At 39.8% G+C, this 13,735-nt stretch overlaps 2 non-coding genes across 2 annotated transcripts; both read right to left on the bottom strand.

Annotated features, from left to right (window-relative positions):
* Nucleotides 1–9,232: 9,232 nt before the first annotated feature.
* On the bottom strand, nucleotides 9,233–9,338 carry LOC145777800 (U6 spliceosomal RNA). Its single transcript, XR_014290375.1, has one exon. It is a non-coding gene; the product is annotated as a U6 spliceosomal RNA (small nuclear RNA).
* A 2,709-nt stretch (nucleotides 9,339–12,047) lies between these two features.
* LOC145777798 (U6 spliceosomal RNA) lies at nucleotides 12,048–12,151 on the bottom strand. The gene has a single exon (XR_014290373.1). It is a non-coding gene; the product is annotated as a U6 spliceosomal RNA (small nuclear RNA).
* Between the last annotated feature and the right edge of the window lie 1,584 nt (nucleotides 12,152–13,735).

Here is a 13,735-nt window from a genome sequence, read left to right as displayed (position 1 = left end):
TAATGTTGGTCAACGGTAGGGCTTCGACCCAACGCGTGTGGCGGTCAATAACGGTGAGGAGATACGAATATCCGCTGGACTCAGGTAGTTCTCCAACGATATCAACATGGACATTCGCAAAACGTTTGTCAGGAGTAGGAAAATGAGTTAGAGGCGCCGAGACGTGCCGTTGAATTTTGGCACGTTGACAAGAGACACATGTCTTAACCCAAGCTTTAATGTCAGCCTTTATGTCAGGCCAAACGTAGCGTTGAGCAATAAGGCGTTGTGTTGATTTGATTCCTCCGTGGTTGAGGTTGTGCAGTTTGTCAAAAACTGTTTGGCGATACGTCGTCGGCAACAGGACTCTAAAGCGTCCAGTTGAGGTATCCCCCTCGATGGAGATGCCGTGTTCAGGTAGGAGTCGTTTTTCCAACGTAAGAGAGGTAGGACTCATACGAAAGTCAGCTAAGGAGGTGTCATCGTGTTGAGCAATGGCCAGGTCACAAAAGTCGAAGTTGATACCATCTTCATAAATGGCATTGACTGCAGCGCGACTGAGACAGTCTGCGACCAAGTTTTCACTACCCTTTAACTAGCGAACATCAGTGGAGAACTCACTGACGTAGGCCAAGTAACGTAACTGTCGTGCTGTGGCTTTCGCCATCGTTGCGCTGAAAGCTGCAGCTAGCGGACGATGATCTGTAAAGATTGTGAAATCACGTGACTCAAGGAAGTAGGAGAAATGTCGGACGGCGAGGTACATGGCTGTAAGCTCCCTGTCAAAGACACTATACTTCTGTTGAGCTGTATTAAAGAAACGAGAAAAAAACATGAGCGGCTTGGCTTCGCCATCGATGAGTTGTTGAACAACAGCGCCAGCGGCAGTATCTGACGCGTCTGTGACTAGTTGGATGGGAGCACCATGAACGGGGTGAGAGAGTAACGTGACTTTCGCGAGGCTCTGTTTCGCAGTCTCAAAAGCATGCTTCATGATGTCAGTCCAGATCAGAGGTTTCTTTGACGACTTACCAGGCGGTAAGGAAGTGTACAGAGGTTGAAGGATTTCCGCACAGTGTGGTATGAACATGCGGTAGAAGTTGAGCATACCCAGGAAACATCGTAATTGTTTTACGGTGGTGGGTAGAGGAAAGTTCAGGATAGCTGAGACTTTGCCAGGAAGCGGCCGTATGCCGCTCGAGTCGAGCTGGTGTCCTAGGAACTTCAGTTCGGGTACCGCAAAGGAACATTTTTCCTTGAGGATGAGACCGTAGTGGTCAAGACGTTTGAACACCTGAGATAGGTGGCGTTTGTGCTCCTCTAAGTCTCGAGAATGGACGAGGACGTCGTCAATGTAACAATAGACATAGGGAAGACCCCGCAGCACTTCATCCATGAAGCGCTGAAACGTCTGTGCGGCACCCGAGAGACCCATAGCTGTACGTTTGAAGTTGTAACTCCCCATTGGAGTCACAAGGGTCGTCTTGTGACGATCCTGTTTTGCTATGGGTATCTGGTGGTAGCTCTTCACGAGATCCAGGCTGGAGAAGATAGTGGATCCAGAGAGGTGGTCTACAAAGTCGTGAAGATAGGGTATGCGGTAGGAGTCTTTCGTGGTTTGTTTGTTGAGCAAGCGAAAATCACCCGTGATTCTGTACCGCCCATTTGGCTTGGGTACAAGGTGTACTGGTGTACCGTATGGAGAGTTCGCCGGTTCTATAATGTCCAAGTCAAGGAGCGTCTGCAGTTCCTTGCGGAGACCCTCCAGCTTTTCTGGAGATAGTCGTCGTGCCCGTTGGCACACAGGTGGACCATTGGTAGGAATATAGTGTTCCGTTGTGTGGCGAACTGGACGGTTGAAGTTCTCCAGCTCAAAAACAGAAGGAAACTCTTCCTCTAGGAAAGCTAGTTCAGCAGGAATCTGTGCCGTGCTCGCAGAAGGTGAACAGGCATCAGAATAGAGTTGAACTTCAGAAGCATCAGTAGGTGAAGTAGACAAATCCGTATCAGGAGCAAAGTCAGTACTCGATACACAGGGATCGGCTGGGGTCGTCTGTAGGAGACGGCCGTTAACAACGTCAGGTGTTAAACAAAAATGGCGTAAGAAATCCAGTCCAAGAATGGGAAAATCTACGTCTGCAACGCGGAACGTCCACTCAAATGTGCGGTCAAAACCAAGCGACAAAGTCAATGGTCTTTTGCCAAAAATGTTAACCGCAGTGTGATTAGCTGCGCGTAGACTGGATTGCGGTTCGGAAACGTCGGTATAACAACGCGGCAACAACGAAAAGGTCGATCCTGTATCAACACAAAAGTTAATGTCAGTAAGAGTGTCAAGAATCATGAAAAGAGCGGAATGTGTCGTAGGTCCTGCGGAGCCGAGGCTGCCCACTCGTCCATCCCTCGGCGATATTCGTTTTTTTGGCTTGCCTCTTGGGACCCAAGAGCAAGGTTTTTCACAGCGATGTGCCTTATTACCATATGTGAGGTGGTAATAGCATAAAACACGCCTTGAGTCATTGGACCTCGGTTTGGGTTTGAAGTCGGTGGAGTCCGTAATTTTTGGAGTAGAGGTACTCGGCTCCGAGCGCCTAAAATTCGCAGGCGAGCTCAGTGTAGACATCGAGGTTGTACATGAACGAGAGTCAGAAGAAGCAGTAATGGAGGTTTGGAGCTCCTCCAGGCGGTCCGCGAGTGAAGAAATGCGGTTCTCCAAGTGGAAGTTAATTTCTGGCTGTTTATTGGTATCTTGCGTGGGAGCAGAATTAGATGGCTCTCCTGCAGCAATGATGTCATCTGCTCGTTCGGCGAGCGTTTGAAGATCGTCACCCTTACAGATGGTTAAAAGTTGTCGCACTCCAGGAAGAAGACGGTCAAGAAAAACTATGCGAAGGAGAGGAAAAAAATTCTCAGGAACACGACCGTTTATAGCAACTAACTGACGTAAACGCTTTAAGAGCTCGGTCGGCTTAAGGCCTCGATCTTTGTTACCATGTAAGAACTCGTGAAGTCTCTCCGTAGAAGACTTCATATTCTCGGCAGTGATCAAAGTTTTAAAATTTTCATACGGTAAATCACAATGTACACAATTATCCAAAATTTCTGTCATATCAGCCAATTGCTTAGGATCAAATTTTTGTACGATGCAATCGAACTTATCACGTGAGCTCATGTCAGGGTGCTGCATGAACGCAGATTCACACAATGATAACCATAATTGCACATTGCTATGAGTAAACACAGGTAATTTAAGTTTTTTTGATACTGGTACGTTTGCCGACAAGTTCATAATATTTTGTGCAGCAGTGTGAAAAGCCTCTGTGGCGTTATTATTTGCCTTAGTATTAATGCTACGCACTACGAAATACAGTAAGGTAGTTAAAAATGACGTCACAATAGCCAAAAGTGACACTACAATAACAATAAACTCCATGTTGGTTGAATTACGCCAAGTTAAGTTACATAAAAAATTGTTGCAACGTTCCAAATCCAATCACGTCGGGGTCACCAATGTCGCCTTTCCGCGTATGGATGGGTTGGGGTCACCAGCTTAGCCCTTTGCTAAGCGCCACACGGTCTACGAAGCAACTGTGATGGAAGTCGCTTCGGCGACGCGACCGTGTAACTGTATAACAATAACTGTGTAGCCTACTTATTACCGTGTTCACTGTTCACTGCGTCCAGTAGTTTATTCCACGTTACTGTACATCCAAAGGTTGAGGGTTGTATCTCCAATATATAATCATTACTTTGATACAAGATCCGAAATAATCGATTATGCATTTAAACATATATCCAGTGCTTGACTGTAATAAGCGACCGTTCAGCAGACGTCCAAAACGAACTAACTTTCTTTTTCAAGTTTCAGAAATAAAAATGGCTTCTTACAAGAGAGGAGCGCATCTCTCATAACGAAGAAACAAACACTGCGCTCTCACTAAATCTAACGTCACATTCCAGAACTGTGGAAGAGAGGACCAATCACGTGCTACTACGAGCTTGTCTCCCCAGTGATGCACAAAACACATTATTATTTGGGTTCCATGGAGGGGAGTACCGCGACAATCGCATTGTAGATATATTTGGACAATGAAGTGGGCGAAACAAATACTTCTTTTAAATTTGTGTAGCCTATACCACCAGACTACCACTCATCAGTACTTTTTAGTTCAGTTTGCAGTTTTAGTTTTGCAGTTTAAGAGCCATGTATCGGTAGTACTGCATTCTACTGGTTCGTTAGTGTAGTGTCAATTACTCCATTCAATTGTCTTTTGATAAATTTGTTGTTTTGTAAATTTGCATAATGGTATCCTTATCATACCAGTGGCTAATTTGTGTAAGTCTTGTCAGTTGATGCCTTATGCTGTTTTTTTAAGGCTATATTATTGCTTTTTTTTTACATGTGTAGTACTTTTGTTTAGGCCAGTTGACTATATTTGGGCAAGAATTCTTTTGCACCCCCAAAAAATATGCTTCCCGTACACCTATGCAGTTCGAACAGATCCCGCACTTCACTCGCTGTTTGCTGAACCTGAACCGCTTCTCGGTAAGACCGACCGAAGCTTTTGCCATCCGTGTTGTCGGAGGATTCTTTCGTTTTTTAGTCATTATAGGATACTGACTAACTGAAGACTATCCTATCTGTAGTTGGGCAAAGCTATGCTGTTCTTACAACTTGCCTTGTCCACTACCAGTGACTACCGTACCTACTATTCTTCTAGAAGCGAACTCTTATATATAGCGACCTTTCTTATCTGTGTTTCTGATTCTGAACATCTGGTCGGAAACTAGGCTATTTTCTTGATGTAAAAAACTTGGGTAATAAGTAGGCTTTATTGTGTTCTTTTATTGTGTGCTTTCTGCGATTATTTTCTCCTGTATCAATCACCTGCTTAAAGTTATAATATACGGAAAATAGTATACGGAATAACGAAAAGGAAATCTTAAATTTGGTTTCGTCATCATGCACTGGCTACATAAATCCATCATTGTAAAGTTTTTCAAAGGATGGCATCTCGCCTGGTGCGAGACAAATTTCCTGCAGATATCCAGACTTCCCAGCCAGCAAACTTGTTTATACATGTCATGCATTGTGATTCAACGTCTGCAGACGTTGAATCAATGTAAAAACGACAGGTTTTGCTAGCTGGGTTGTGTGCTTTTGTGAATGTGCAAAATCGCCGATAACGTAATCACAGAAACTCTTTTAGTGGAAGGAAGTCGATGTGCAACCGTGTTTATCTGTCTACTATTGTTTATTCACATTGCAAAACAAAATTTCTGCAATCTTGAAACAACAAGTGCATAAGTCAGACATAAATACAAACTTGCAAACACGTTGACAACTAAAAGTAGCCTATTTCGGTTATTTTATCTATAAAAGAAACCCATTGTGTCAAATAGCACGAAACGTGTGTGGCGAAATGTTTGATGGCAAGCGTTAGAACTTCGATCAAAGCATTTTCCCAGCAGTGTTCAAAATGTTCTGGAAGAGAACTCCTTTCCATAAAAATAGCGGCTTTTTTCATCTGTATTTCTGAACATCTGGTCGGAAACTATAGGCTGTTTTCTACATGTGAAAAACTTTCATAGCAAGTATCCAACAATCATTTTACCAGAGCAATGTTGTTAATTGGCTCAAACGACGAAATACAAACTGGCATAAACGTTGACAACTCAACGTAGCCTAGGTTATTTCATCTATAAAAGAAACCCGTTGTGTCGAATAGCACGAAACGTGTGTTGCGAAATGTTTGATGCCAGGCGTTGGAATTTCGATCAAAGCATTTTCCCGCAGTGTTCAAAATGGTGGCGCTGACGCCTTGGGAGTTTCTCGTGTTAAGCGTCGCTTTTAGACCTTGCTTTGAAGTACCTGGCGCAAGAAACTTTACGTTAGTCAGCACTTTTGTGATTGCATCACGTAATGCCTCCCCCCCCCCGATTGTTCCTCGACCTGACGATGTTTAATCCTCTCTCAGTTTTTTTCCTTTTTATTGTCCTTTTTTTTCCGTACCGTAAGGCACGACGTTTGTCGAATAGTGATAGCGCGTGTTGAGTGACCTCGTCACCGAAAAAGGCAAAAATCGCAGCCCTGTGCCTAATGCTAACAGTGTAATTGAACACTAGCGTTGGTACAGTAATAACAGTAGGCTACACAATCACAACAATAAATAGTACACTACAGTATTAGATATTGGCAACAACAGTATAAATAGAAAGTAACGTTAAAAATTTTGGAAACGAAACTTACTGTGGTAAGCTTACACAAAACACAGCACAAAAATTAGAAACATTGTGGGGTGTACACAATATCCCGGTTTTGGAAAAATTTATCTAATGAAGCTTTAAACAAATTTACACTTGGCAAAGCAACCACATGTTCAGGGAGACTGTTGCACTCATTGATCACACGGCAAGTGCAAAAGTTACCAAATTTTTCTGATCTTGGGCCTTGGCTTTTCCAGCTTAAGGCTGTGTTCTCTAGTAGCAATGTTTTTCAGGTCTAGTGTGAATAGATTGTTGACATTGACATCATTCAAGCCATGCATGTATTTAAATGTTTCGATGAGGTCACCTCGGAGTTTTCTGTGTTCTATAGTGGGCAGACCAAGTTTTTTCAGCCTTTCTGGATAGGTTAGTTCTCGAAATCCAAACACAACTTTTGTGGCTCTTCGTTGAACTGCTTCTATTTTTACAATTTCATGTTTGGAATTTGGCCACTAATCGCTTAATTAGTAGGTAAGTTTAGTACTAGTAGGGCCTATCATATGGCGACAAAACCCTGCGAATAGGGTAAGTAGCCTAGTAGGCTATCAGAAGGTGGCAGATGGTTACAGAAATTTTGGGACTTAAAATTGCATTATTATTTTCTTTAATTCCTAAAATGTCCGCCCGGGACTGAGACAGTGCCTCACCTGCCTCCCTGACTGCACGTCCCTGCCTACAACAGTGATTTTCAAGTTTATTTTTACAGAATTTATCCCTTTGCTTATTCTAGACCTTTCCGTTCCTCCCTTAGTAACATATGGCGGAATGAGTTGAAGCGTTTATTTTTAGCCTCCTTTTGCCCTTTTGTAAATTAAACTTATCATTCGTCAAGTTGTTATGTGTTTCGATGAAGGTTTAAAACAGCCAGCTTGATTTGAATTAAAATTAGTGCGCAAGAGCAATTTTGAATTTTTCTTTTTCCAAAGAGAAAGTCTACTTTGTAAATGTGTTAGCAGTGCAAGGAACTTTATCACTCCCTTCCAAACAAGCAAGTCTGTACAGAACTGTAGCCTCAGTGGATCAGCAAATAATCGGTCTCGGATATGTGAGTCCCATACTTGATGCAACCATCGGGGAATGAAAAGATAAGGTTCTCATTATATTAAGCCGATACTTTATTTAAGCTTTATTTAAGATACATTAAGCCAATTACAATACATAATCGGATACAACGTTCAAGCGTAAATCTAATTCTCGTTGTGAGCATGCTGTATCTCACTGGACACTTAATGGCTTTCTTCGACTAGGATACAAGTTTCCTTTATCGTCCAAGTACACACAAACCTGCCTAACCTAAATCGGGATATGACAAAATAAATTCAAAAGTTTCCCCACTTGTCCTACAATATGAGGTAGGATAATTCATTACTAGGGTGATTTTTGTAACCTAAAAAAGGTGATTTTAATTTGCAAAAAAGTAACCGAAAAGTAACTTTATTCAACAAAAACAAAAAAGCGAAAGAAATAGCAGCAATTCAACATAAAAAAGCATCTAAATTAAGTTACAAAACAAAGCTTCGTTCCTAAACTTTTCATCAAATTTTCCTATAATTTAACTGATGATCCACTGGGATGCACGGTGTGACAAAACATTTTAAATAAAGTAAACAATATCACACCAAATCAGAAGAACCGGTTTATTTAAATACAGAGCTTTCGCCACACAAGTGTGGCTTCATCAGTATAAACTGCAACAATGATAAAGAATGATATACTATTAAGATGGTTATAAAATTTAATGAAAGTGGTAAAAAAGTAGATAATATAGTAAAGAAATAGAAAAGATCAAATATTATACATAACTATAAGACTTTAGGTCAATACACTAGATAATAAGATGATAACCAACATGTAAAAATTCAAATCTATTAAAATTGTAATTGGAGAGAACTTTAGAGAAAATTGGAGAGAACTTTTAACTATAAAACTAGTTTCTACGTATTGTAGCTCCTATCATTTGTCTGACTTGTCTGACTTCTAACGATGACATAGCCTACACTATTTATTATCGTGATATCAAGGAATGAAAACAAACTGAACTGCTAATTCAAAGAATGTTGAGATGCAAACAAACTGAACCGCTAATTTAAACAGAACTAAATTCTAAGAATGTTGAGATGTTGAGAATGTTGAGATGCAATGACATTGGCATAGCAACGATAGGTTAAAAGTAAAAATGCATTTCAATAAATTAAGTTAGTTTCAATTTGTGCTCAAATTATAATTACACATACAGGAAGTTTCTAACAATCAAACGCTTTAGCTGTTGCAGGGAAAACAAGTGGTTAAATATAGTTAACACAATTTGTTTCATCGAAAAACTTACTTTACGAGTTTTCGGGAATACACACGATACGAACAAGCATGGGCTCGTGCAAACCTAAAATCCGTACCATAGTAGAAGATATATTGTATTAAAAGTCTTAGCATTACATACTATAGAACAGGGGTCACCAAATGGCGGCCCGCGGGCCGCATGCGGCCCGCCACGCTGCATCGCTGCGGCCCGCGGAAGGTATCAGCGTACAAGTATAACAAAAAATAATTTTCTTGAGGAGTTAATGAGCACGAAGGCAAAAAATACTTTCCGGGAAGCATATTTTCGCTTTGCATACGATTCCACCGACCGACCAATCAGATTATAGTTTTAGGTGGGGGTTGCTTAAAGTTATTCCAATGCGATGTCCAGCCACACTGTCCCAGTGGTTGATTAAAACGTTTTTTTTCGAATTTCGAAATTGTCTGTGAGCATAGGGTTGCTTATTTTAAGTTTGCAAATGTCATGTAAACACTAGTGTGCGTTTCACCGTTATTGTGTTTCATGAGCAGTATTCCCTGTATGCAAGTTTTTGTTGGCAAAATAGGTCGGTGTGCCAACTCAATTTATAATAAATTGGCAAAATATTATATATACTGTAGATTTAAAGACTTTTTCTGATTGTATTATAAAAATATTTAGCTTAGTACTGCAAAACGTTTTTTTTGAAGAAATATGGAACGTTTCACGATTTTGCGTGTCACCCTTGCGCGGGGCCATGCTAATTTTCTCTGTATCGTTCCAATTTTAGTATATGTTCTGCCGAAGCAAGTACTGCAAAATGTTGTTAATCAACAATTCTTGCCATGCTGATAAGCACCGTAAGTGAGAGTTGTCAATAATAAAATAAAGACGGTTTTTATTGACTCTCACAAAAAGGATGAAAAACTAACTTATTGCTTTTTTAGAGGGAAGACTGTTCATGAATTACGATAAAATTACGATTTTTTGGTGATTTCCACAAGCGTTTGTTTCATGGTACATGGTTTCTTTTTCCCTGTTATTGGAGCCTATTTTTCGCTGATATGTTTGCAGGTCACTATTGTTGCCTGTATTGCGATGTGTCAAACATTTCCTTTTTCACTGAAAGTCTGAAACTGTTAATTGCAAGATATCTTTTGCGAAGTAAAGTAACAACACCACTCTTGCTTGGCGATGAATATTCTGATGAAACCGCTCGCCTCGCTATAAGTGCACAAAACAAGTGGCCTCGTTTATTAGGCATTGTTAAAAAAGTCAAAAGTGTTGTAAAAGGAGCTTGGCCTGGCAGTAGCGTTGTTCGATTAATTTTGTTGCTGCGGTATTCGAACATAAGTATGAACAACATGTAACGCTGGATACTGGGTACAAAGTGCGTTCTTTTCTAGCATAAGAGTCAACCTACCTATCATTTTATTAGTGCGGCCCGCCACAGCTCTCCTTAGTACCAAAGTGGCCCGCATGCAAAAAAGGTTGGTGACCCCTGCTGTAGAATGTAAATTTATTTCTATAGTAGCATTTGTAGCAATGAAAGATAAATAAATAGGGAAATTAGGCAAAAAGAGTATACAAAAAAAGTGACTAACAAATGAAAAGTAACCTAACAACACAAAAAGTGATTTTTGGCAACTTAATAACTTCTTAAATAATGACCTCACAACCATGAAAATTTGGTTCTACATTTCTTTTGGTAATTGATGCAACTAAAAAAAAGTAACTTTATTGACAAAAATCGCCCTATTCATTACTAAAGCCAATGTTAACTTGAAAAAAAAATGATGCTACATTAAAATTCCTCCTCTAAACTCATGAAATGTGTCTTCATGGGAAAGAATCCCTTTTTTCCCCTGTTTGGGAACTATTGCAGGATTATTTCGCACTGCCAACATCTCATACCAGCTTGCTCGCATTTCACCAGTAGAAGTCGCTGCGGAGCTTGTTATAGGTTGTTGCTCTTCATTTTATCAGACGTTAGTGGGAGCTCATATCCCTGTAAATTACATCTCATTTATTTTGTTTTGAAGAATTATTGATCAAAACAAAGAATCTATGTAAATTACACAATACCAAGAACTTATCTGGTAAGCTTAAATTTTCATTTATGGTCAATATTTGTAGTGACAGAACATAGAACTTTGATTGGCCCTTTCCTCATCTCTTTTAGGAGGTTGCCAGGTTGAAAATGACTCTGGCCGGCGAGGCTTCTCAATCTTTTCTACTTTTTATAACATTTTATTATGCTGAAAGACAAACAAAAGGCAGATGTTAAGTACGATTATGATGTAACAGTATCAAGTGTCAATCAATGAGAGGTACTCAATGTATTGTGTATGAATCAAGGGAAGGAATAAATGAACGACATCGACACTGTCTCCCTGGTCACACACGTTTTCCTCCAGCAAATGATGAATCTCAATGATCGAGATGCCGGTCACAAAGTAACAAACACTAAACCTTGTCATAATGTAAAAGCATTTGTCACTCTGTAGAATTGGGCAGACCGGGGAGATTTGTTACAAGGGAGGGTTGTTACAGTCCTTTTAACTTTTAAAATAGTTCTCATCAACCGCTGGAATTAAGTTTTTTTTTCAGGTTTTTAGTTTCCATGTGCAAACGAAGCTTCAGCCATTTTGAAGGCTTCAGTTCAGTAGAAAATTATTGATGAAAAACTGTTTTAGGGTATAAAAAGTGAATTTTGCTTTGTCAAAGAAAATGTTATTGCTACAAAACTATGAGTGATATTTAACTGGCTTCAAAGTTAAATCAGACTTGAAGTGCAATACCTTTGATTCATTATAAATATTTTAAAGCTGAGTGTCACATGTTTGACATAATATGTTGATCTTATTCAGGCAACTACTATTGGGGTGAATTGTTACACAGTGTAATGCTTGCTCATCTCAACTGGAAAAAATACTTAATTTGGTACTCAGATAACAAATTTTGTATTATTTAGAACAGGGGTCACCAAATGGCGGCCCGCGGGCCGCATGCGGCCCGCCACGCTGTATCGCTGCGGCCCGCGGAAGGTATCAGCGTACAAGTATAACAAAAAATACTTTTCTTGAGGAGTTAATGAGCACGAAGGCAAAAAATACTTTCCGGGAAGCATATTTTCGCTTTGCATACGATTCCACCGACCGACCAATCAGATTATAGTTCTAGGTGGGGGTTGCTTAAAGTTATTCCAATGCGATGTCCAGCCACACTGTCCCAGTGGTTGATTAAAACGTCTGTTTTCGAATTTCGAAATTGTCTGTGAGCATAGGTTGCTTATTTTAAGTTTGCAAATGTCATGTAAACACTAGTGTGCGTTTCACCGTTATTGTGTTTCACGAGCAGTAGCCTATTCCCTTTATGCAAGTTTTTGTTGGCAAAATAGGTCGGTGTGCCAACTCAATTTATAATAACTTGGCAAAATATTATATATAAATTTAAAGACTTTTTCTGATTGTATTATGAAAATATTTAGCTTAGTACTGCAAAACAACGTTTTTTTTTTTAAAGAAATATGGAACGTTTCACGATTTTGCGTGTCATCCTTGCGCGGGGCCATGCTAATCTTCTCTGTATCGTTCCAATTTTAGTATATGTTTTGTTGAAGCAAGTAGGCCTACTGCAAAATGTTGTTAATCAACAATTCTTGCCATGCTGATAAGCACCGTAAGTGAGACTTGTCAATAATAAAATAAAGACGGTTTTATAGACTCTCACAAAAGGATGAAAAACCAACTCATTGCTATTTTAGAGGGAAGACTGTTCATGAATTACGATAGAATTACGATTTTTCGGTGATTTCCACAAGCGTTTGTTTCATGGTACCTGGTTTCTTCTTCTCTGTTATTGGAGCCTATTTTTCGCTGATATGTTTGCAGGTCACTATTGTTGCCTGTATTGCGATGTGTCAAACATTTCCTTGTTTACTGAAACTGTTAATTGCAAGATATCTTTTGCGAAGCAAAGTAACAACACCACTCTTGCTTGGCGATGAATATTCTGATGAAACCTCTCGCCTCGCTATAAGTGCGCAAAACAAGTGGCCTCGTTTATTAGGCATTGTTAAAAAAGTCAAAAGTGTTGTAAAAGGAGCTTGGCCTGGCAGTAGCGTTGTTCGATTAATTTTGTTGCTGCGGTATTCTAACATAAGTATGAACAACATGTAACGCTGGATACTGGGTACGAAATGCGTTCTTTTCTAGCATAAGCGTCAACCTACCTATCATTTTATTAGTGCGGCCCGCCACAGCTCTCCTTAGTGCCAAAGTGGCCCGCATGCAAAAAAGGTTGGTGACCCCTGATTTAGAACAATTGATTACATTTTTAAGTTCTACTAATATCTGTTGTTGCTGTATTTGTGCTTAAGCATGCCAAAAACTAATAAAGGTTGCCTTATTGAGGCCAAATACCATGAATGGTCGGATGGAGATCATGTGTTTGCAATCCTGGTGACAATGCATTGTCAATAATGATGTTATTTGTTTGTTCATGATTTTTTTAATTGAATTTGGATATTCAATAAATTCAAGAATGCTGTGTCAATGTATTCCATCAGTTTTAGGTATTTTAGTAAGAAAAATTAGTTAATAGAACAGCCTATTTAAAATGTAACATTTCACACCATTTGTGTAACAAGTCACCCCGATACTGGGGTGACTTGTTACAACTGACTCATTGATATATTAATGCAAATATTTTCCTGTTAACATAACTTTTTTTAAATTTTGAAGTTGTATTTATAACAACTTGTCATGTGGCAAGATTACGTAAAATTTTCAGCATCTTTGTGCAAATATTGAAAGAGAAATCTTAGATTTACTGAAAATTGTAACAACCCTCCCCGGTCTCCCCTACATTTATTGCCATATATGACGGTTGCCTATCGTGCTGTGTATAATCAGAAGGGCAGGTATTGTTGGGGAATAAATGAGCTAAAAATTGAGGATAGCATGCTAAACAATCATTGAAACTCAATTTCTCTGGATTGTAGATCTCGCGCGCTCCAGCTCCCATCTAAAATCGAACAGAAAGTCGCTTGAGCACCAACGCGAGGCAATTGATCTACGATCCACTGCGCCGTCGCGCGAGGTCAAGCGCAACGAGATGATGGTGACGAGATAATTTGTTGTGACTTTGCAGCGATTGATGCCAGTGACGAATGTATCATTCACGGAGCTGACATAACCACAACTTAGG

This window comes from Aplidium turbinatum, chromosome 9, assembly GCF_918807975.1.
Source record: "Aplidium turbinatum chromosome 9, kaAplTurb1.1, whole genome shotgun sequence".
NCBI classification, from domain to species: Eukaryota; Metazoa; Chordata; class Ascidiacea; order Aplousobranchia; family Polyclinidae; genus Aplidium; species Aplidium turbinatum.
This window is presented reverse-complemented; position numbering and strand designations above follow the sequence as displayed.